At 40.4% G+C, this 25,234-nt stretch overlaps 1 protein-coding gene and 1 pseudogene across 5 annotated transcripts in view; one reads left to right on the top strand and one right to left on the bottom strand.

Annotated features, from left to right (window-relative positions):
* Positions 1-25,234, bottom strand: part of Gabra5 (gamma-aminobutyric acid type A receptor subunit alpha5) — a 115,289-nt gene that overhangs the window by 58,627 nt on the left and 31,428 nt on the right. The gene's annotated exons all lie outside the window — the stretch shown is intronic.
* LOC116894749 lies at positions 2,599-3,128 on the top strand (annotated as a pseudogene).

The following is a 25,234-nucleotide window of genomic DNA, read 5'->3' as shown; positions in this document are numbered from 1 at the left end:
TTTGAATACTTGGTATCCAGGTCATAGAAGTGTTTGAGAAAATAATTTTAAGGTATTGTCCTGTGGAGGAGGTGTGTCACTTGAGGAGAGCTTTAAAGTTTCAAAAGCCTCTGCCATTTCCAGTTAGCTATCTTGCCTCCTGATTATGAATTGGATGTAAGCTTTCAGCTGCTGGCCCAGAACCATGCCTGTCTTGATTGTTGCCATAATGCTCATGGCACACCCTTTGAAACTGTAAGCCCCCAATTAACTTTTAGATAAGTTGCCTTGGCCATGTAATTGAAAAGAAAGTAGGACGAATGGTGAGAAGCAGGTGGAGAACTGTCAAAGATCACTGTTAGAAAGAACACAAATATCAAAGGGCAGAATCTGAAGTTACTGGAAACAGATCCTGTCATATGGTAGCAGTACGCTCAGTTGAATGCTATCTATAGTAACAAGGAAGCAGAATGTGCACATGATTTACTAAGCTAAATAGTACTACCATTAATCTCCACAGCATGTAAATATTCCCATGCATAAGAAAGAGTTTTTGAGCCTCAATTAACGCTGGGCTTCCCAATGTCACCCTATCTAGACTCTGCCATTGTTTATTTCTATTTTGAAATATATCTTCCTTTACATCTTTCAACTATTTGACTATGCTTCATAAACCAGAATATAGCACCTTGGTAGTTGTCAGTCTTTCCTTTGTATCTTCAGATGATTTGTGAGTTTGAACTTGGTTTTCAGAACCCCTTTCCTGTCGTAATCATTGCATTGATATATTTGTATATGTCTTTATTATGGACTTAGAAATATTTTTAAAAGCTTGTTATGTTTATTGTGTATGTGTGCACATGCACAATCATGTACCATGGCATGCATGTAAAGGTCAAAAGAAAAAAGGGGGCGTGGGTTGTGGATGTGAATAAGGTATCTTGAGATAGAGAAAACATCAAAGTGTACCCCAGGAAATTATAGGAATTCTTGGGGGAGAGAGGTGGGAAATGAAACGAGACAGAAGAGCAGAGCTGAAAATGGAGGTGTGTGAGCTGTTATGCTGTTAGCTTGAAGATGCAGTCAGGAGTCCTGATAAAGAAAAGCGAAAGACACAGCTCTGAAAAATGATGGTAATACTTACCTGAGCCTCTAGAGAGAATATGGCTCTGCCAACATCTCCATTTTGTACCTATGAAACCAATTTTTGATTCTTGGCTTCTAAAAGTTTAAGAGAATATCCTCGTATTATGTTAAGTATCTAAGTTTGTGGTGACTTGTTAGGGAGCAATCACAGAATGTGAATACCAGGATGAAATTCGGTACTCATGTGGAAGAAGTTACCTTTTTAATTCCCACTTTTCATATTAAATCACAAGGAGAAAAGGGATGGAGGGAAGATTGCTAACAATGGAGTTACATTTGATGACATGATACTTTATAGCTTGTCTCTGCTGTAATTGATATATACCTTACCAGGAGTATACAAGCTCAAGACCAAAGTTGTGATCGAACACACTTTGTCAAGAGCCTCTGAATGATCAGAATAGAAAAGTAGGGCTTAGAGACCAAAAAATTAGAACAAGGAGCAGGGCTTCAAATTCCAAATAATTATTCCAAGGCCAGGGTTGTGAGGGTCTGGGGGTAAAGCTTTCTTTTCTATGGCCTGTCAAATGGGAATGCCTGTGAGTATTTCTCTCTCTGTCCTGCTGTGTGCTGGTCCCAAACTCACCCAAGGAGAGGATAATGCCCGAACAATCATCAATAAAGTGTGCTGTGGATATTGGTTGTGCAAACATCCCTCATCATATAACCGTAGTTCATAATAGTGTGCGGAGGGCTGATGTCCTCAAATCCTCATTAACAATACAAAATTGAACTGTATTGCATATGAAAAGAGGTGAGTTAGGAGTTTGGGTTGGAACATGAAGGTCATTTCCAGCTGGATCAACTCCCCATATGTCACAGCCTGTGTCATCTGAACTGTGTCCATTAAGTGACTATTGTAGATTCACAGTAGCTGTGTCCTATCTAGCACAGATCTGCAGATAGAACTCCTTCCAGAGGCCAGCCATTGTCATATCCTTATTACCTAGATTCAGAGCTAACTGTGTCTCATTCACACTCACAGAAGGGCTTGGCATAATTAAGAAAACCAGTATGGCTACTAGGATAGGGGATCAGAGTTGGAAGAGTGACAGGCACAGTAACCTACTTTAAAAACACTGGAACTTTACTGAATTTAGTGAAAAGCAAAATTTTAAATTTTCACAATAACATTGCATTAAATGCTTTCACTTATACAATTGTAGAATTCTACTCTTTAAAAAGTAATATGCTCGTCTTAAATGGAGAGATGGCTCAGGGGTTAAGAGCACTGACTGCTCTTACAGAAGTCCTGAGTTCAATTCCTAGCAACCACATGGTGGCTTACAACAATCTGTAATGAGATCTGATGACCTCTTCTAGTGTGTCTGAACACAGTGGCAATGTACTTATACATAAAATAAATAAGTAAATCTTTTTAAAAAGCAATATACTCAGAGATAGCACCTGGACAAGCTAGAGCGAGATGGGCACTGGGCAACTCTTTGCCTCTCAGAGGAAAATCAACTAAACATGGGGAAAGGAGATCCTAAGAAGCAGAGGGACAAAATGCCCTCACATGCATTCTTTGTGCAAACCTGCCGGGAGGAGACCAACAAGAAGCATTCACATGCTTCTGTCAATTCAGAATTCTCCAAGAAGTGCTCAGAGAGGTGGAAGACCACATCTGCTAAAGAAAAGGAGAAATGTGAAGATAAGGCAAAAGCTGACAAGGCTCGTTATGAAAGAGAAGTGAAAACCTACATCCTCCAAAGGGAAGATCAAAGAGAAGTTCAACGACCCCAGTGCACCCAAGAGGCCTCCTTCGTCTTTCCTCTTGTTCTGTTCTGAGTACCGCCCAAAAATCAAAGGCAAGCCTGGCTTATCCATGGGTGATGTCGCAAAGAAACTAGGAGAGATGTGGAACAACACTGCTGCGGATGACAAGAAGCCCCATGAGAAGAAGGTTGCCAAGCTGAAAGGAGAAATACGAGAAGGGTATTACTGCCTGCAGAGCTAAAGGAAAACCTGATGCAGCGAAAAGGGGGGGTGGTCAAGACTGAGAAGAGCAAGAAAAAGAAGGAAGAGGAAGATGAGGAGGAAGAGAAGGAAGAAGAGGAAGACAAAGATGAAGAGGAAGATGATGAATAAGTTGGTTCTAGCGCAGTTTTTTTTTTTCTTGGCAATAAAGCATTTAATCCCCCTGTACACAATTCACTCCTTTGAAAGAAAACAATCAAAAAGCAAGGCTGTGTAAAACTTGTTTTTAAACTGTAGAGTGTCTCTTTTTTGTATAGTTAACACACTACCGAATGTGTCATTAGATAGCCCTGTCTTGGTGGTATTTTCAGTAGCCACTAACTGCCCGGTACAGTCTGAGGGGTGTAAATTGGCATGGAAATTTAAAGCAGGTTCTTGGTGCACAGCACAAATTAGTTATATGTGGGGACAGTAGTTTGGTGTTTGTTTTTGTTTTATTGTTTTTGTTTTTTCTTTTGGCTTTATTTTTGTTTTGTTTTGTTTTGTTTTCATCTTTAGCTGTCTCTGATGCAGCACATACGAAGGTAATTGTTATTCTATTAACTGAATACCACTCTGTAATTGAAAAGAATGCAGCTGTTTTGTTGACATTTTTAATTTAAAAAAAAAAAGTACTATACTCAGTACAAGTCTGTAGTTTCAGCACTCTAGAAGTTGAGGCAGGAAGATTCGGAGGTCATTGCTACCTTGGACTAAATAGCAAGATCCTGATTCCGAAATCTCTTCTCCTCCCCAACATTTACTATTGCTATAGCATAGCTTACATTCTTCTTAGAAATGAACACACACAAATTCTACAACTTACTTCAAGCTTCAGTTACGGAGTTCAAGGGTTGTTCTAAGGATAACTGACTCATTTTATACGCTTGCGTATAACTGGAATGTACATGCGTCCAACCACCAGAATTACACTGAGCTAAAAATGCCCATGGAGATGTGCACCATTTATTTGTATTTTTGTTCCTCTTCAGCTGTTGGGGAGAAGATGTCAGCAATTCCTGTTTATGTTAGGAAAATCAGCATAGATGTAATCGTCTCAAAAAGCTGATGTGTTGCTGAACCAAAAGGGACACGGCTATTGTGGGTCTATTTCAATTAATGACTTTCTTTTGTTAAAAAATATTCTGTAGAAGCCATTTCAATAATGAATGGAGGAGTAGAGACATTTAATTTTATGTGTATTATATACCCCAAAATAAATGTACTATAATAGATCAAATGTGGGGGAATAAAGAGAATCCTGAACAGTAAATAATTGTTACAAAATAGAAAAGCAAAACCATGCAAATGAGCTTCTTTCTGTAAGGCAAACTAAAAGTTCAACTTTGGAAACTGCATTTCTTTAAGTATAGAGCACAGACAACCAAAAGCACACCATAGTGAAAAAAGCTTTCACTACTCAAAGATCTGGAGCTCAAATCCCTATGGAGATTATACAGCCTAGTGTACAGTATTCTTTAAAATGTCTGAATATGAGATGAGGAGCACTATGTGTGACACGTAATGGATGTTTCTAAAACTCTAGGGAAGGAGCTGGAGACATGGATCGGTAGTAAAGCTCACTCACTTCTCTAACAAAAGATCTAGATTTAGTTTCCAAGTTCTGTGGAGACTAACATAAGTTAGTCCAATTTCAGGGTATCTGACACCCTCTTCTGATCTCTTGCATACATGTACATCATGCACTTACATACACTCAGCCATGAACACATACACATCAAGTAAAAATTGGAAAAAACAGAAACTCTAGGGATTAAATGGCACCACCAAAACTTGTCCATTCAGAATTCCAATAGTCCAGGAAGACAATGATGTATCAAAATTACCAGCAAGACTTTTCCTTTAAAAATAATCCATAATCTATTAAGAACTCTACAACCCATGGTGAGATGCTTGGTGAATGAAAAAGACTTAGACCACAGTAAGCAAGACCTGTGGCCTTTAAATATTTCTTGATCACACCCTCTTCTGCAGTTCTGCTACACTATCAGCCAGTGACTATGTGTTCAAGGCTCTTCCCCCACATTTTCTTCTATTAGTTTCAGTGTGTCTGGTTTGATGTGGAGGTCCTTGATCCATTTGTACTGAGCTTTGTACAGGGCAATAACAATGGGTCAATTTGCATTCTTCTACATACTGACCTCCAGTTGAACCAGCAACATTTGTTGAAATGGTGTCTTTTTTTCCACTGGATGGTATTAGTTCCTTTGTCAAAAATCAAGTGACCATAAATGTGTGGGCTCATTTGTGGGTCTTCAATTCTATTCCATTGATCTACCTGCCTGTCTCTGTACCAATACCATACAGTTTTTATCACTATTGCTCTGTAATACAGCTTGAGGTCAGAGATGGTGATTCCCCCAGAAGTCCTTTTATTGCTGAGGATAGTTTTTCCTATCCAGGGTTTTTTGTTATTCAAAATGAATTTGCAAATTGCAAAATGAATAGAAATTGCTCTTTCTAATTCTATGAAGAATTAATTGCATTGGGACGTTGATGGGGATTTCATTGAATCTGTAGATTTCTTTTGACAGGATGACTATTTTTACAATATTAATCCTGCCAATCCATGAGCATGGGAGATCTTTCCATTTTCTGAGACCTTTTTCAATTTCTTTCTTCAAACACTTGAAGACCTTGTCATACAGATCTTTCACTTGCTTGGTTAGGGTCACACTGAGGTATTTTCTATTATTTTTAACTATTATGAAGGGTGTCATTTCCCTAATTTCTTTTTCAGACTGCTGTTCTTTGAGTAGAGGAAGGCTAATGATTTGAGTTAATTTTATATCCAGCCCAGCTACTTTGCTGAAGTTGTTTATCAGCTGTATGAGTTCTCCAGTGTAATTTTTGGGAGTCACTTAACTATACTATCATATCATCTGAAAATAGTGATATTTTGATTTCTTCCTTTCCACTTTGTACCCTTTGACCTTCTTTTGTTGTGTGATTACTCGGGCTAGGACTTCGAGTACTGTACTGAATAAGTAGGGAGAAAGTGGGCAGCCTTGTCTAGTCCCTGATTTTAGTGAGATTTCTTCAAGTTTCTCTCCATTTAGTTTGATGTTGGCTACTGGTTTCTGTATATTGTTTTTAGTATGTTTAGATATTGGCCCTGAATTCCTGATCTTTCCAAGACTTTTCACATGAAGGGGTGTTGAATTTTGTCAAATGCACCATCATGGTGCATCATGGACAGACCCATGGTTCCAACTATATATGTAGCAGAGAATGGCCTTGTTTTGGCACCAATGGGAGGAAAAGCCCTTGGCCCTGCCAAGGCTCAACCCCCCACCCCTCTATGTAGGGAATGTCAGGGCAGAGAGGAGGAATAGAAGAAGGGGAGGGGATGAAATAGATGGGTTATGGTTGAGAAACTGGGAAAGGGGATAACATTTGAAATGTAAATAAATTTTTAAAAAATCCAATAAATAAAAGAAAAAGAAAAAAAGCATCCTCAGTTATGTAAACCAAACCCAGAAAGACAAACAATAAATAAAATAAAATAAAATGACTCCTTATGATTATTGTGCTATCAATAGACTGGTTCTTCTCTCAATCCTCACCAGAGAAATTTTTTATGTAATAGTTGACAATGAGTACAGAGACTCCTAAGTGGGTTAAATATTGGGAATCAAAAATTGTTAGAATGCTCAGCCATAAACAGAGAATCTATATCACACACACCCTCATCAAGTCTCAGAAATCTTCACATAGAGGGGATGCAAAGGCAGTAAAAGCCAGAGGTAGTGGATGACCACAGGGAAAATGTTTCCTTGACATAACAAGGCAGTTGACTCTATGAACTCTCACCAGTTATGACAGTATCCACAAGACGTATACGAGAACATCCATGGAATGGGAGGTATAAAGTCCTACTTTTAGCAGAGGTGTTATTGGTAATATATCTGCTGAATTGAGAAAATTAGTTTTCACTTAAGGGTATGGGCCCTGATAAATTCACCATGCTCCAGTGGAAGACTAAATACTCAAGAACAGTAGCACAAATTGAGCTTCATGATTTTTTTTATCAATAGTATCCCAAAGTTGGTGAATATGAAAGGGAAGTTAGATCTGGGAAGAAGTGAATATAGTCAAACTACAAGAATTAATGAAAAAAGTTAAAACAAAAACAAGCAAATTTAAGGAGACAATAAAAATTACACAATTGTCAGAAACCAAGGGGAGGGATATATATATATATATATATATATATATATACACATACATACATACATCAGATATTTAGGGTATGAGATTTCTGTGTGATATCATTTGGCTATGTGTTATTACACCTTTGGCCAAACTCATGAACTAGACAGTACAAAGTATGAACTCTGATAAACCATGGACCTGGGGATAAAACACGAACATTACTACAGTGGTACTGGGGCAGGGAAGGCTGTGGATGGATGGGTCAAGGCAGCATGGGAAATTCACTGCATGTCTCTTTCAATTCTGAAACTGCTCTGAAAGGTGAATTTCTTTTGTAGTTATTAACAGAAGTTGAGAGGAGTAAGTTTGGATGTGGGATGAACAAAGGCAGCCTGTAGTTAATCAGTGAATGTGGTATGCATATGTATAAATCCCAAACTGAAATGTATTATTATATACAATTAAAATGTCAAAATAGAAATAACTATAAAAATTTAAAAATATATGGGTAAATAAATACATTTATTTTTTTAAAAAATATTAAGTTCACGACTTTGCTGTTTTATTCAGTTTTTATTAGAAAACATTGGAGAAAAAGAATTTCTCTGTGTTTCACAGTTTCTGAGCATTGAGCCCATGTTAGATGTCTTGTTTGCTTTGGTCCTGAAGTTGAAGGGCTTGACAAAATAAATGTTCACTTCAGGATAGATATGAAGCCTGATGAATCAGAGAGGAAGGGTCCAGGAACAAGATGTAGCCTTCAAGGACACATCCTTGTAACCTACTCCAATCCAGGCCTTCTAAGAAATCATCCAGCTATGGTTGCATTAAACAATATATGTGTTGTAAAGGGACTGTGGTCGTGGCAGGGACCATGACAGCAGGCATTTGACTCAGCTACTTATCAGTAAAAGAAACATGGAGTTGGGAAGCCTGGAAGTCTATCCCAGCACTGAAAAAAACCATACCACTTCTTCCTGAAAAGGACTCTTAGATTCTACAACTGTAGCCATTAGTAACCTATCCTTCTGTGTAGTAGGTAAAGAAATGGAAATTTTCATGGTGCACATGGAGATAGCTTACCCTACTATTGCCCCAGTCCTCAAGGTCATAGCACAACAGTTTTTCCCAGAGTTGGCATTTACATTAGTCAGCTCGTGTTGCCATAACAACACAATATATTCTTATCATTCTCAAGGCTGGGAGTCTGGGTTGAATAAATCATACATTTGGCTTCTTGTGAAGCTGCTCCCCTTGGCTTGGAGACAGCAGCCTTCGCCTGTGTCCTTACAGGCTCTTTCCTTTGTGTCTGGCTATGTCCTTTTCTTTTCAAACAAGGACACCAGCCAGATTGGATAAAGGCTCACTGGTCAAGACCCCATTTTAACTTTCATTTTCTCTTCAAATATCCTGTTTCCAAATATAGTCATATTCTAAGGTACCAGGGGGTTTGAGACTTTAATGTAAAAGTTTTAGATTAATAAAATTTAGTTCACACATTTTCACTTCACCCATGGCACTACTTGCTTTCTGACATGACACATGATGGTGCCAAGAAAGAAGCAATGAATAAGTAGACTTAAACCAGTTCAACTGCAATTGTTGAATAGTAACATTTTTAAAGGGTAAAAGCTTAATTCATGCGAGGAATGGTTCCTATTCATATTGCTCTTATGAGGTTATTTACTGAGATCTTTTGGCTTTCTTTACAGAGACACCAATGGATTCTTTGATTCTTTGAGGGTGACATTGACACCCATACACAAAAAATACTCTAAAGGAAGGAATGGGAACAATGGACAAGGATGACCTAAGGGGACAACAATAGGGATATGGTGCAGGAGAAAGAGTGTATGTGACCTTTTACCCAGTGTGGCAAAGAAGGACAAGTACACATCTTGTCAGAACTATGAACTCTAAAATACTCCTTTCACTTGTATTTATCACTTAAGCAAACAAAAATTCTTTTGATTTCTTTAAGAGTTGGTATAATGGCCAATGTTGTCAGTGTGATAAAATGTGAAATGACTTTGAAGATGAGCTGCTGAGCATGCTGTGAAATATTTTCTTGATAACATTAACTGAAGTGGGAAGACCCACCCACTGTGAGTGACACCATTCCCTAGGCACTATATATCATAGTGAAGAATGTAGTGCTGAGCCTTGGTGTATGTGTGCATGCATTGATTGTATATTTTGTGTGCAGACAGAATGTGCCCGACACTCCTATTCCTGATGCTGTGATATCCTTTACATAGGGTACTGCAACCAAAAACTTCCGACATAAACTCTCACCCCAATGTAGTGTTTGTCACAGTGTTTTGTCACAGCCACAGAGAATAAATTAAGAGAAATGCAGAAGTTAATTAGTGGCAGACTGAGGTTTCAATTCATGTAGAATAGGTTCAGATCCTGGGCAGCAAATAGAGTTGGATAAAAGTATGTAAGTTAGTTGGCTAGAAGTAAGCCCTAAACATGTCAAGTGTTTTGTAAGGATCCCAGTGGTCTTTGCCAACTGGCTTGGCATCTATATATTCAGAAAGAATCTGAGAGAAACTGAAAAGAGGGTGTCAGCCAAGCAAAAGTAGAACCATCTAAAATCTGAGGACAGGAGCCCACGTGGGTAACAGGTGTCCATGGATGTAGGCCAGGAGTAAGAGTGGCCTCTGGGAGATGGCAGCAGGAAAAGAAAGTCATGAATGCCATGGCATAGAAAAAGAGTGCAAAGGGCTGGAAGCAAACAAAACTGGCTGGTTAATGTAAACCTCAGCCAGCAGCTACTGCAGGAGAGGGACTCTGGACTGTTTTGAGGAGTCTACAGGCAATCCATGGGGAGTAGCATGCATAATCCACTAGACCTCAACTAGAGTTTAGGTTGGTTTCTATGCTTGGTGGTGGCAGCAGAAGTTGGACGTCTGGGGACAAATGATTGTTGAAGAGATCTTGACTGAGCTTGGGTGGGTGATGGAGGGATACAGCATCCAGACCCGGTAACTAGAACTTTGACAAAGGCCAAATCACAGTTCAGTTTACTACAAAATGGTGCAAAAATATACACTCATGGACCTTACAGTGAAGCATAGAGCACACTGACAGAGGCTAGAAACAACACCAAGAAAGGTACAGAGAAGGGAGGACATGGCACTGGTAATGAAGGCACAGGTTTAATCAACCTATGATGAGGAGAACCAAGGATTTGAGTCAAGTAAACAGAAGGGAAACTAGATTTAAGCAGGAGATACTTAGCCTGACTAGGCTAGCACCTGCAGGGGATGGCAAATGAAGCATAGGAGGCAAGGCTCTGAGAAAACCGTGTGCTGTTGGGCATACCAGAGAAGAATGGAATTTCGTCACATAGGAGGCATCTAGAAGTTACTCTAGACATATCTATGCCATCTCACTAATGGTCCATTGTCAGCCTAATCTTATGGATGGAAATGGTGACAAGGGCTCATATCACCTGTGTGTTGGTGAGACAAAGATACCACTGCCTAGGCTGTTGGGAGAGGTGAATGTTCCGAACACTTTCTAGATTCTCTATAAAAAGACCAATATTAAGGGCTGGAGAGATGCCAGGGTAAAGCAATTGCTTGAATGCCTGTGACCCTAGGTTCCATCCTGAATACCACAAATAAAGAAGTAAAACCATCCATACATTGAGAGAAAAGTGTATATCATTATCCCGGTAGATTTTGTTTTGATATTTTTCCCAACAGCATGGACTGTTGTATAGTACATGTGCCTCCAGATAAAGGGAGCTTTTGAAAAGTCTAAGTCCGCTTACAGTTGTGGCTACTCCCCAGAATTCCGAGGAAAAGGAGTTGAACATGAGGACATGTCTGGCTTAGCAGGAGTCCTTTTATCGTATGATGTATCTTATGATCAACCTGCACAGAGTTCTCTGGGTTGTTTTTTTTGTTTGTTTGTTTATTACCTACTGTCACTTTGCACACAGGGTTCCCTGTGTTGATTTTTACTACTTATTGTCACCTGTATATAGACCCCCTGAATTACTTTTTATATACTATGTCTCATTTTTGACTAATTCTTATCAATTCTTAGCAACACTCTCAGGTAAACACTTTATGTGACTTCATATTCATTCCTTAGGTTGTATGTATTTCTGAACTTGCTGGTCCCTATGTCTAGAACACCCTGGTAGCTGTATCCTCAGGCCATTGTTCATTCCAGCCTAGCCGTCTCTGTATGAACTCACACTGCCCCTCATTCATTACTGCATCCTCAGCATGCCCCACCATCACTGTGACCTGACAGCTGGGCAGGCAGCTGCTCTCAGACAGGCTCAGGGTAAGAAACTGTGATGTGACTAAATGGATGGAGTAAGGACTAGGGAGCAAGGAAAGGGTGGATGTAAAGGGCCGAGGCAGCAACTACAGGGTAGAGAGGCAGCTAAACCAGTGTCCCAGGGAAACACTACTTTTTTAACATGAATTGACAGTTAGGCAGATCAATACACACACACACACACACACACACAGAGAGAGAGAGAGAGAGAGAGAGAGAAAGAGAGAGAGAGAGAGAGAGAGAGAGAGAGAGATTTTTACAAAGTTGTAGACTTTACCATATATCCATATACGGTGGTTTGAATAGGTTTGGCACCTATAAATTCATGTACTTGAATTCTTGACCTATAGAGAATGGCACTATTATGAGGTGGGGTCTTGTTGGAACAAGTGTGTCACTGTGGGGGTGGGCTTTGAGTTCTGCTCTGTCTAACCACCTCCCAGTGTGGAATTAGACTCTCTTCCTGGCTGCCAGCAGAACAGTTTCCTTCTGCTGTCTTCGGATAAAGACATAGAACTCTGGTTTCTCCAACTCCATGTCTGCCTGCACACTGCCATACTTCTTACCAAAAATATACCATATTCCATACACCAAACGCTCATATATGATACTACTCACTCTCCTATGTACCTTGCATACCCGTTCATACTCATCTATCTACCTGTATACTCACACACTCACCAGCTCCTATTATAGCCATCCTCAGTGATATGTTCTCAAGCTTAATGGTGCACCATCAAAGAACAGAACAGGGAAAGTTAACAAAAGGGCTTTCTTCCAGTATTCTGAGCATGTTAGGTTTCACAGCTGGGTAGAACAGGATGTGTACTTTGAGCTGATGGCACACAGTGGACACAGGTGTACTCCTGAGATGCGTTGCTCAGAATGGCTAGCACTTGTCACTTATTACATGTACCTACCCAAAGGGCCTATGACCCCCTCCCCATTTCTAGGGCTCAGTCTCTGTAGGTCAGTACCCAGGGAAATATATCTTACAGTGCTCTCTCTGTAAAGTCAAACACAAATGTTACTTGGGATGTTCTTTTCTCAGACAGTTTCATTTAGCTGTCTCGAAGAAAATCTTCGTAAAATTTAGAACAGAATTCATTTCTGTCACTCACTGTGAAACCCTGGCAGCTTTCAAATGTCCCTGCTTATTCCTTTTCCCCTTTCCAGGCACTACCTAGGGGGAATGACAACATTTTAAAGCCAGAATTATTTTTAACACCTCCAATACACTGACTGCTTCCCATCTTGACCAATCTTGTTAGCTCCTCACCCTTTCTCCTACACCCATGGAGTCTGCCCTCTTCTCTTGTCTGGAAGCATAGTCTCCAATGACTGACTCTTGGATGGTGATCACACCGTCCATTATCTTCACAAAACAGCAGGTTCTTTGCTTCAAACACAGCGAGTGTTAATGCTCTCCCTCACCAGCCTAGCCTGCACATATCTCAATGGTGCAGAGTTCCCAACAACCATGATTAGTCTTCTCTTATGTATTCAAGGCCATGTTTTCTCTTGGGCCTGATAACAGACAGTTCATTCCAGGAAGCTGTTGCTGGCCTCGGCTAACTCTAAGGACATCTCCTGTTCCCCTATTGTGTTTGAGTACTGTCAGTCGGAAACAACCCATGATCATTGACCAGCTTTACTAACACTGTGTAGGGTACTGTGGAAGAATTTAGCTTATGCTGGAAAGAAATCAAATTTCAATAATAGAAATTAGCCATGTATTATTTTTCTGTTAGCTGTCTATGAATGTACTCAGAGTTTGTTTGGCCATACTCATGTTTGAAATGCTTCAGAAAATCTTTTCATGCTAACAGAAGCTTTAATGTTCCTCAAATACTCTAAGATGCCACCAAAGCCTAAAACGTCCCTTGATTCTCAGCTGTATGGCTTTTTGTATGCTCACATGACTAGCACAAAGCCACTGATAGGTATACCGCCTGTGATAGGTATGTATGGTCATGATCAGAGCTTGATTCTCAAATCTGCCTGAATTTCCAAAAGATCATGGTGGACTGAAATGAATTACCCTGAATGATCTGCCTAATACCGCTCACATCTAGCTACTGGCTGCTTGAAATACAGTGTCTTAATTAGAGTCTCATTGCTATGAGTAGACACCATGACCAAGGCAACTTTTATAAGGACAACAATTAATTGGGGCTGGCTCAGAGTTCCAAAGGCCCAGCCCATGAGCATCATGCTGGGAAGCATAGAAGTATGCAGGCCGACATGATGCTGGTGGAGCCAAGAGTTACACACATTGATCCAAAGGCAACCAGGAAAGAAACTGTCTCTTCCACACTAGGAAGGGCTTGAGCAGAGAAGCTCAAAGTCCACTCCCACAGTGACACAGTTTCTCCAATAAGCCCATGCCAACTCTAACAAGGCCACACTTCCTAATAGTGCCACTCCCAGGGCCAAACATAGTCAAACCATCACGTGTGGTAAATACCCTGGAGAGCAGAACCACTGATTTCATCTCTCTTTAGTTTCTAAAGATTTATGATTTGATTTTACTCTTTAAAAAAAAAAGTGTGCTGGTGGGGAGGGGCTGGAGTGAACTATGGGTATGTACCTCTGAGTGCAAGCACTTGCATAGACTAAAAGAGGGCCTCAGATTCTCCAAAGTTTCAAAGGCTGGGGCTACATGAGGTTGTCATTTGTCTACTGTAGATCCTACGAGCCAACTCAGGTTCTCAGCCAGAGTACAGCACCCTGTTAACCACCAAGCCATCTAACCGCATCTTTACTTTTTGCTATAGAAGACTGGTCTGTACTGCATCTAGAAAAACCATTAAAAAAACTTACTATTTGAAATTTTTTTGAGAAATGGGACGCATGTCAGACTCTGTAACATATCCCTTCATCAGCATCAGGGACATACTTAGTCATTTTCAGGTAAATTTCAAAATCTCACAGCCACTCCACCCCCCATCGATCATTGGGCTGACATTTATAGGTCATCTCAGGCTCAGGAGGCATGGACGGAGTGCAGACAGGGCTATGTATGACATATACTCATCAATTTCTAACTACTAAAAGCCTAGCCACGTCCTTAGTTCGGTAAATTCATGAGGCCCGATTACTCGTTTTTTTCAACAGGATGGGAAGTTAGGATATTTTAGCAACCTTTGACCTTGGCCCAGAACTCTGGTGTTGCCACTGTCTGGGAAGCAGGCACAGTCCAGCCACACATGAGTGATGACTACAGCTGGCTCCCTCAGGAGCTCTCCAGACAGCCAGCATCTTATTTCCCCTGAAAGCCCTGCCTGGATGCTTGCTCAGCGGCAGGTTCCCTTCTCTGGCCTACTTTCCCCTCCATGTATGTACTCATAGCCCCATCTAGTGGCTGTGATTTTCAGCCCTGTTGTCTAACTAACGTTCACTACCCAAGTTTCTTGGGGTTTCTGCAGAACAGGGGCCTACTGTCTTTCCCAGATAGATGTATGCCTACAGTTTACATGATCTGTTGATCCTTGGATATAGACAATGCTGTCACAAATTCCACCGTGAGTTTGTATTTGTTGTAACATCCCGTGCAAAACAAAACTATATAAGGTCTTGTAATTAGCAAGAGACCAGGTCCAATGGTTCCGTTCATTCAGACAGAACTGTTTGCCAGGTCATTTTCTTCTGAAGCTTGGAATGAAAGATTGAAGCAGAAACTCTCACAAGCTGGGACTCAGCACGAAGCCCACCATCTTCTCTCCCACTAGACATTCCCCAGAACCTTGTGGGGGTTGCAGCCCTATATAATAAGTGGCTCTGTTTAAGAAGATCCTCAATAAGCAGGGGATGACATGATGACACCAGGCAAGAGCAGCACATTAGGACTGAGATGACCCATAGCGTTGGAGAGGGGCCTGGTATAGGGAGACAAACAAGGAGGAGCAGTCCATTTGTGCATCCTTCCAAATGCCAAGAGCACTCATGGGCTACACTGAACGGATGCACTGACTATGGAATCACAACACACCCAGAAGAATTCTAGTCATATTTTTCAGAGCAACAAATATGTGTGTGTGTGTGGGGGTGTATTCTTAGAATTTCCTTGTTTGCATATTTTTTATCAAATATAAGCTCAAATCTTCACATAATTAGAAGAAATTCATTATTCATCAGATTTGTGAATGAAATAAGAATCACGTTTGTGTTCTGTATGGTTTTGTGTTTGTGTATATTGTATGTTTGTATTTTTGTATGTCTGTGTGTCTTTATGCATTTGTATATTTTTATATGTGTATATATTTGCCTGCCTACTTATGTGTGCTATCAGAAACTATATGACTACTTACAGATTCAGTATTACACTGTTTGGTGAAATGTGACTCATAGAAGTCAAGAAATAAATGAAAAACTTCCTAGAATTAAATTTAAGTGAAAGTACACTTATTAGAACTTTTTAATAGCAAATTAGAGTGACTCTTAAGAGAAAAATTTATAGCTATGAATGCCTACAATAAAAATCATGTGTCAAGGGGAACATGGTGTTCCAGTTCTGTGCTTATAATTCTAGCAGTAGAGAGGCTGAGCCAGGAAGGTTGTCATTAATTTAAACATGGACTGCATACACAGTGAGAACCTGTTTAAAAATAAAGCAAAATAAAAGCCAGGAAGATCATGAGTAAATATTTATAATGCACTTCAAGGTAGTGTAAAAAATATAAGCCGATTGATGGAGCTCGAGACTCCATATGAACAACAATGCCAAGCAATAAAAACAAATTAACTGTAGGGAGCGGCTAAAGATGGCGCTGACATCCGGTGGTCGTTTGTGGTAAACACCTACAGCGCATGTGTTGGCATGCCCCCAGCATCTACAAGGCCAGGGTGATATTCATGCTAAATAGGTTATTTCATACTCCACCAATCCCCAGTGGACAAATTTACAGCCACAGTCTGTTTTGTATATAAGGCAACTGCCTTTGTTCCTCGGGGTCCCCGTACTATCAATGAGGTGTCCTGCAATAAAGGCTGATTGAGAAGGATCCAACGGTGTTGCGTCTTCCTTGCCGGTTGAGGTGGGCGCGACAACTGGTGGCCCGTACGGGGACCCGAGAAAATCTTTTCTCGTCTGGATCCAGAACTTTTTCAGCCACAGGACGGTCGGCGTCGGTAAGTTCCCAAGGGGTGGCAGTTAATTGCCGGAATTGGGACAATAGAGTTCCTAGAAGTGGAACGGTAAAGTTCCTGAAATTGGGACTATAAAGCTCTGGGATAAAGGGATTGTAAAACTTCCCTGGTAGGACAATAAAGTTCTCTGGAAAAGCAGAGACAATGATAGCCTTGGTTTAGAGGCAAAAAGGGGTTTGTGGAGCAAGGTAATGTTGTCTTTTCCATTTGATCCTTTGTGGGTTGGACTAGCACTTTTGCCTTATACTCTTTTTGTGTTGTGGTGTTGCTACTGTTAATTGCCACAGTCCAGGGCACGAATGCATTTGTTGGGAAGAGTCCACTGATGAGCCACAAGATCGTGTGTAAATAAACACGCCAGCTCGCCAACTCGCCCTGCTCGTAAATCGATCGTAAATAAGGTCGTAAAAGCATGGGAAGCTCACACTCCACCCCGCTCCTGTCAGCTCTTCAGGAGCTTCTTGGTCAGCGTAAGCTTAAAATTGAAAAGAAAATCCTGCTGAATTTTCTTGATGAGTGTAACCGTTGTGCCCCGTGGTTTATAGTGTCAGGATCGCTTACTTTGAGAGCATGGGAGAAGCTGGGAAAAGATCTGGATAAAGAGACTACAGTGGGCAAGCTTAAACCAGGGACAAGGCCACTTTGGCGTATGATCCGTGCCTGCTTGGAAGATAAACGGTGTAAGGAAGCTGTTAGGACAGGTCAGAGAATCCTTACAGAACAACAGGAGAGTATGTCAGAAGGAGAGAAAGTTTTGAAGGAAAGAAAGAAAAAAAAAGGAAGAAAAGAGGTAAAAGAAAAGGCAAAAAAGATCAAAGAGAGGACAGACAAAGGCGGGAAAAGTAATCAGGATCAAGGAACAAAGAAAATTTATCCCTCATTAAAGGAATTGACCTTGGAGATGTCTAGTGATTCAGAGTTTAGTGATAGTGACTTAGCTGACCTTGAGGAGGAGGTAGCTCATTATGAGAAAGAGATTTATCACTCTGACAGGCCAAACACTTATGCTGTGCAGAAACAAGCCAAGGACTTAAATAAGAAGACAATTATCCCAACAGCACCTCCTGCACCATCGTATAACTTTCAAAGGAAAACAATGGTGAAGTCTGCAAGAGGTACTTCTTTTTGCCCAGAAGTGTGGAAAGAGTTAGGATTGAGTTTTCCAGTTTTTCTGGATGCAAATGGGCAGCAACATCATGAACCTGTTGACTTTAAGACAATAAAACAATTAACAGAGTCAGTCAAAACCTATGGAGTCAACTCAGCTTTTGTTATCGCTCAAATTGAGGCTCTTGGCAGATATTGTCTCACCCCTGGAGACTGGGGGAGTTTAACCAGAGCCTGCCTCTCTTCGGCTATGGAGCAGGTGTAGTGAAAGGAAACTTAATTTTATAGACCCCGCTCTAGTGGCGGTGTGTTGGTTGATAGCCAACGTTAATTTTTGAAGCATAGTGTTTTATCTGTGCTGGTGCTCCCAGCCCACACAGTAGTGGGGAGCGAAACTAGCTGCAGAGCTGCTACAGCGAGCATGGAGACTTCTCAGTCTCATCCAATTTTTCTGGCTCTTCAGGAGCTGTTTGAAAGAAAAAGGCTTAGGATAAAAAGAAACACTGTAGAGAGATTTCTTAGTGAATGCGATGCTATTGCACCTTGGTTCACAGTCTCTGGGAATCTCAGGTAGACAGCTGAGATAAGCTGGGAAAGATTTACATTTTGCTTGGGAACAAGGAACCTTAAAGGGACAGGCTGCGTTAGAAATGCTATAGGAAGAATGATCTGAAAAGGCTGAGAGTGAGGTGGGGGAGGACTCTAAAGAAAACAAGAACAAGAAAGAAATTTCTGCCAGTTGAAGGCCTGACCTTCAACTTTTGCTCACAGAAAGAGAGTGCTCATTAAGAGAAGCTCTTTAAGGGAGCCTACCTTATCTGTTGGTTTTATTCCAAGAGAGGAGTCAGTCTCCAACATTAAGTTATTTTTCTCGTTAGTCATCATTAACATGGAGAGTGCCTTTGATCCTATCCCCACAGCAGCCAATTCCTGCCCCTATGGTCAAAATGCCCCAGGTTGGGGGACAGAGAAGCCCCACGGACTGAAAAACTGCCAACAGCCAAAGGTGAAAGTTATAACAGAGAGCATTCCAGGAAACCGGTTGGCCCAAGCCTAACCAGATGTGTTTCAAATACAGATGCTTCATCAACTCTGACAAACTTTTACTCCGACAGGACGAGATAAAAATAAAGAGGACCTGAAGATCCGATCCTTCTCCTGATTTAGTAGCTCTGTTCCAAGAACCAGGGGCCATAAAACCTTTTGGCATCCCTTATCTCCTGGAGCCATAAAACAGAGACATATTGGGGTAAGATGGGCTAAAAAAGGCCTCGATGATTTGGGCTAGTGTGAGTAAAACTTATAATAAAAAAGAGACAAGGTAATGGTAAAGTGTTTTTGTGTATACATTCTTTTAGAGTTATGTTTTAATCTTTGGACCCTGATTAGAGATAGTTTACACCCTAGACATGAGAGAGAATGGGTTTGGGAAAAACAGTCCTCCCAGACTCTCCACAGATGCTTTGGAGAAAGAGAAAAACTTTCAGAGCTCTCCTGGGAACAGAAGAAAGGCAGGAGACGTCCTGCCTCTCTGCTGGCTCCTATTGGAGAAATGCTTATTTCTGGTTCTGGGTTCCATAGGCAGGATATCTGGGTCCTTTCAGTGGGACACCATCTAGTTTTTTCCCTTTATGTCTATTGTCTGTCCTTGGTGCACCAAGCTGTCCATGTCTGTCAGTTTATGTCTGTGGTTTTTGTTTCTCGTTGTTTAAATGTTTTATGTTTCATGTTCAAAAGAAAAAATGGTAAAAACTTTATCTGCCGGTCATTCACACCTTGATTTGGTCTTAACTCGTTTCTAAAAAGGGAACAAATGAATAAAAAACAGTTTCAATCGGCCTTTGGAGCCCTGTACCTACAGTAAGGAGCCTAGGTCAGCTAGAGAAGCTGCCCGGGGGCGGAACATCTACAGGAGCTGATCTTAAAGGCGCCAACAGCTCCTCAGCTTCTTGGTATGGGAGCTGATGGCTGTTTCTCTTAGAAAAATCCCTGACTTGTTATTAGACTTAACAGGTGACAAGGTGCTTCTTTTTAAATCACAGCTAGAAAAACAAAAATGGTGCTTGATCTAAATATTAAAGACATGTGTAACCACTTCAATTTTGTTTCTGACTGGTTTTAAATGTATAAATATGCTCTACATGCCTTGGTCATAGATTATTGGCCTTTAAGTTATTGGATATGGTTAAAAAATTATAACATCTATAACAAGAAGTTGACATAAAACTGATAATTTAGATAGAGTCATTCTAGACAATATGTGACATAAGCCAACCTAGAGAAACAGGTCTAAATTGAGATAATATTTTTATAGAACTCTTATCCTAGGAGCCAGGCACCCCCAAATTACAGAATGTAAAATTGTGTTAAAAGTTTTTAAAAGATTTCATGATTCTTTCAATTTAATTTCTGATTCTGCTTATATAGTTAACGCTGTGCGCTCACTTGAAATTACAGGGCCAATTAGGTCGACTAGTACTATATGTCAAATTCTTTTAGAATTGCCAAAATTAATTTGGGCCAGGAAAAATAAGTTTTTCATACAACATATTCGAGCTCATACTAATTTACCTGGTCCCATGGCCAGTAATAACGCTCTGGTGGATGCTAGTACTCGTAGAGAATTTATTTTTCATGCAGCCCCAGTTGATCTCGCCAGAGAATTTCATCAAAAGTTTCATGTTCCTGCTTTCACTCTTCAACAAAAATTTAAAATCTCTAGAGCTACAGCTCGTGATGTAGTGTTACGTTGCCAGAATTGTGTTCAGTTTCACCACCCTCCTCAGGTGGGAATTAACCTTCGTGGCCTGATTCCATTAAAGCTCTGACAGATGGATGTTACACACATATCTCAATTTGGAAATTTAAAATATATACACATGTTTTCTTTTGATACCTGTTCTGGCATTATACATGCCACACTGATGACTGGTGAAAAGGCTCGTAATGCCATTAGTCATTGCTTAGAGGCGTGGACAGCCTGGGGAAAGCCTGACAGTCTCAAGACAGACAACGGACCTGCCTACACTACAAAGTCTTTTCAGGCATTTTGCCAAACAATGCAGGTCAAACATACTACAGGATTGCCATACAATCCCCAAGGTCAAGAAATTGTAAAAAGAACACATCATACTTTAAAAGAGCTCTTACAAAAACAAAAAGGGGGAATTGCCTATGGCAAAACACCAAGAGTACAGTTGTCTTTAGCTCTTTTTACTCTAAATTTCTTAATTTTGGATACGCATGGCCGCTCTGCTGCGGATCGCCATGCCCCTACTAAACCTATGATTAATCAGGTACAGACAGCAGAGACTATCAATCAGATTGTGGAAAGAACCACAGTGGCATTGGAGATACAAGAAAAATTTAATGCCCACTTGGCATCTGGCTTTCTATTAGCTAACCAATGAATAGATTTGCTTCAAGAACAAATTGAGGCGTTATATCATATGACGCAGCTGTCTTGCGTTTCCTCTCTTAGAGGCTTATGTGTTACTCCATTGCAAGCTAACCTTTCTCAGTATTCTCAACAGAGCAAAGAGATCTCGAATTATTTGAAAAGAAACTGGTCCATAGAAGCAGAACAATTATCGAGACAATTGCTGATGCAGATTGCTGCCCTTAACAACACTAGATTGGAACCCATCATGTTTGGAGATTTCACCTCGTGGATCACCAATGCTTTCTCATTTTTCAAAGAATGGGCTGGCATGTTTGCCTGGGGGACCATTGTCCTCTTGGGATGTGGAGTATGTCTATGGCTTTTTTGCCATTTACAACGAGAGCATGCCAGACACAAAGCGATTGTTTACCAGGCTATGGCGGCCATTGAAAGCGGTGCTTCTCCCAGGGTATGGCTGGCCTCTCTGATAGATTGAGAGTTCGCCCTAGATCATATTTTGTCACTGTCATGTGAAGTCATTGTATCCAGAGACGGGCAACTTTCCTCAGGCTCGGACCAACCTAAGACAGGAGCCCGGTGGCGATAGGGTTAATTTCCAGTGACGGGTAAGGCCGAGTTTTTGAGAGGAACGACCTAAGACAGGAGCAATGACGTGTATTGACGTGACACCCAGATCTAGACCAGTCATGGACAGAGGTGGCCCTGCCCTGTTTGTACATTCGGGCTGGTCCCATGCCCCTCTGCTCTGTCTCTCCCCTAATATTAAGCACACACCAATAGCCCAGAACGGTGTGTTATACATTTCAGTCATCTCTAGCCATTGGGGTGCAGTCCTAACTGCAAGAGTGGCTTGCCATGGCCGAGCTGGGCACTCTGTGAGGCATGTCTGACCTCTCTCAGACCACTACCTCCACCTAATGGGTTCATTTTAAATAAAAAAAAAAAAGGGAGATGTAGGGAGCGGCTAAAGATGGCGTGACATCCGGTGGTCGTTTGTGGTAAACACCTACAGCGCATGTGTTGGCATGCCCCCAGCATCTACAAGGCCAGGGTGATATTCATGCTAAATAGGTTATTTCATACTCCACCAATCCCCAGTGGACAAATTTACAGCCACAGTCTGTTTTGTATATAAGGCAACTGCCTTTGTTCCTAAAGGCTGATTGAGAAGGGGGTCCCCCGGTTGAGGTACTATCAAAATGAGGTGTCCTGCAATGAAAAAGGATCATTGATTGAAGTTCCACAACTCACAGCAAAGGTTGCAGACCTAAGCAAGAAGCCTTAACTAACAAGGCAATACCTGGTATCCAATGAAAGACCCCAGATAGAAACTCTAGCCCCAAACACCAACTCCTCGGAGAGAAACAAACCATCCACCCTACCAGGAATTCTTCTCACACTGAATACTGCAAAGCCCACCACTGAAAGCAAAAACAGGACTTACCATTTCCAAATTAAAATCTAAAAGAAAAGCTCAACCGATGAACTAACTCTATATTTGCAAGTTCTAGTACAGATGAGAAACATCCCAAGAAATAAAGACACCATATCTCCTTCACAAATCATTAATTCCAAAATGATAGTACCTAATGAAAAGTCCTTAGAAGAAATAGCAAACAAAGAGAATGTTTCAAGTATGTTCTAACAATTCAATGAACAATGAATATATTCAAAAGGGACAGAGAAAAGAGAAAGGAGGGTGTGGAGAACAGAAAGATAGAACAAAAGGAAATAAAATAGTCTACAACATAAAACTAGAGTTCCAATTGTCAAAACGAAATAATCGATTTTTCTTTGCATGCTGAACATACTTATTTGTATGTGATGTTTAGGTTTGTTCCTTTGCTGTGTTGTAATGCCAAATATTGCCCCCGCCCCACCCCAAGGCCTGATTGAGGCAAAGAACAAGAGAATTTGCAGGTAGACCCAAGTGACTCTGGGACCTTGCTCACCAAGTTATCCCTGATTGGTAATAAAGATGCCTGCCACCTATAGCTGGGCAAAATTGAGATGGGCCAGGATTAAGGTTCCCTGCGTTTGGGGTCTGAGAACCACAAAGAAGAGAAGAAGATGCTATGGATTCATTGAGGCATGAAAGCAAGACCATGAGAGCTGGCCAATTGAAGTTAAGAGCAGCCAATTATCATTTGGGGTTATTGGTGGGGAAATAGATTCTAATATCTTCAAGGGAAAATATCTGCCCAGCTCTAGTGCTGATGAAGGCTTATTAATCAACGTTGAATGGCTTTTATTTAGGAACTTATTGATCAAATGTTAGGTAGAAGCCTCCAATTGAGATTAAATATTTCCACAAAGAATGTTCAGATGTGAGAACTGAAATTGAGCTCGTGTGTAAGATTACAGTTTATTTTGTCGTCACTGGCCATGGGGCCTCCTCATGTTCAGCATGAGCTCTGTCTCTGATCTATGCTGCCTCTACAGCGTAAAGCTTCACTAATGAAATGGATCATGTGGGGGTTGGGGATTTAGCTCAGTGGTAGAGCTCTTGCCTAGGGAGCGCAAGGCCCTGGGTTCGGTCCCCAGCTCCGAAAAAATAAAAATAAAAAAAAAAATAAATAAGAAATGGATCATGTGGAAATCAGTGAATCAGAGACAGAAGACAAGATAGAGGAATTGGATCACTCATTAAAGGTATAGAAGAATTTCTAAAAGAAATATGAACATGGAGTGGCACAGCTTTAGGACACCATAAAAAGACATAGATGTCAGTTGCAGATAAAAGGAGAAAAATATCATAGTGAAGGGATAGAGAATATTTTCATGAAAATCATAGGAGAAAATTTCCCAAACTTAGAGGAAAACAATGCCCATGCAGGTGCAAGATATCTACAGAACTTCAAAGAGATGGGGGCAAAAGAGAAAATCTTTATAACATATTGTTAAAACATTAAAAAACAAATAAAGGGTCTTAAAGGTTTTGAGACAGAAAAGTCAAGGTACTTTATAAGGGAGAGTCACCAGAGTAACAGCTGATTATTAGACAAAAAGTACAAAACTAAAAAGACCTGAAAGGATGTATTCCAAGTTCTGAAAGACCACAGTTATGAACTCAGTTATTGTGCTCAGCAAAACTAACTGTTAAAATTAAAGGTAAAATCAAAACATTTCATAATGACAATAGATAAAGAAACTTATGACTACTTGGATCTGAAGACAAGCACAAACAGATCACACACATAAATTAGTAATTCCAGAAGAGTTCAAGAGAAAAGATCTAAGAAACACCACAAGACAATAAGATTACACAAATTAAGAGACATCATTCAAAATAAATCTTAAAATTAACAGTCTCAGTTCCTCAATAAAAAAAGACACAGACCAGCAGACTACATTATAGAACAGGATCCATCTTTTTCTTGCCACCAACAAATTTACCTCACCATACATGGTAGGCACCACTTTAAGGTTAAAGCATTGGAAAAGTGCTTTTTCAAGCATATGAAACCAAGAAATAGCAGGCATAGCTATTCTTGTATGGGACAAAAAAGACTTCAAAGAAGGCTCAATTCATACTCACTGAGGGAATGAATCAATGAAGAGCATATTACAGTCCTAAACATATATGTACCAAACACAGGTGGACCTAATTCCATACAAGCAAAGCTAACAAATGTAAAAGCACAGAGTATATCCAACATGGTGATAATGAGTGACTTCAATACCTGAGGCTCACCAATACACATGACATCTACAAAAATAAATAAATAAAAACAAACAGAGATTCTCTGGAGTTAAATTACATCATAAATCAAATGGACCTAACAGACTTTTTACAGAACACCTCATCCAAACACTAAATACACTAATTTCTTCTCAGCAGCCCATGGAATTTTCCTTGACATCAATTACATATTATGACACAAAACAACTCTTAACAAAAATAGGAAACCAAAATAGCATCCTTTATCTTATCTGACCACAATGGAACAAATTTGGATCTCAACAATAGTAACTACAGAAAGTAGATAAACTCATGAAAGCTAAACATTA

The sequence above is a fragment of the Rattus rattus genome, chromosome 2, assembly GCF_011064425.1.
Source record: "Rattus rattus isolate New Zealand chromosome 2, Rrattus_CSIRO_v1, whole genome shotgun sequence".
Taxonomy (NCBI): Eukaryota; Metazoa; Chordata; class Mammalia; order Rodentia; family Muridae; genus Rattus; species Rattus rattus.
The sequence above is the reverse complement of the archived record's forward strand: the minus strand, read 5'-3'. Positions and strand labels throughout refer to the sequence as shown.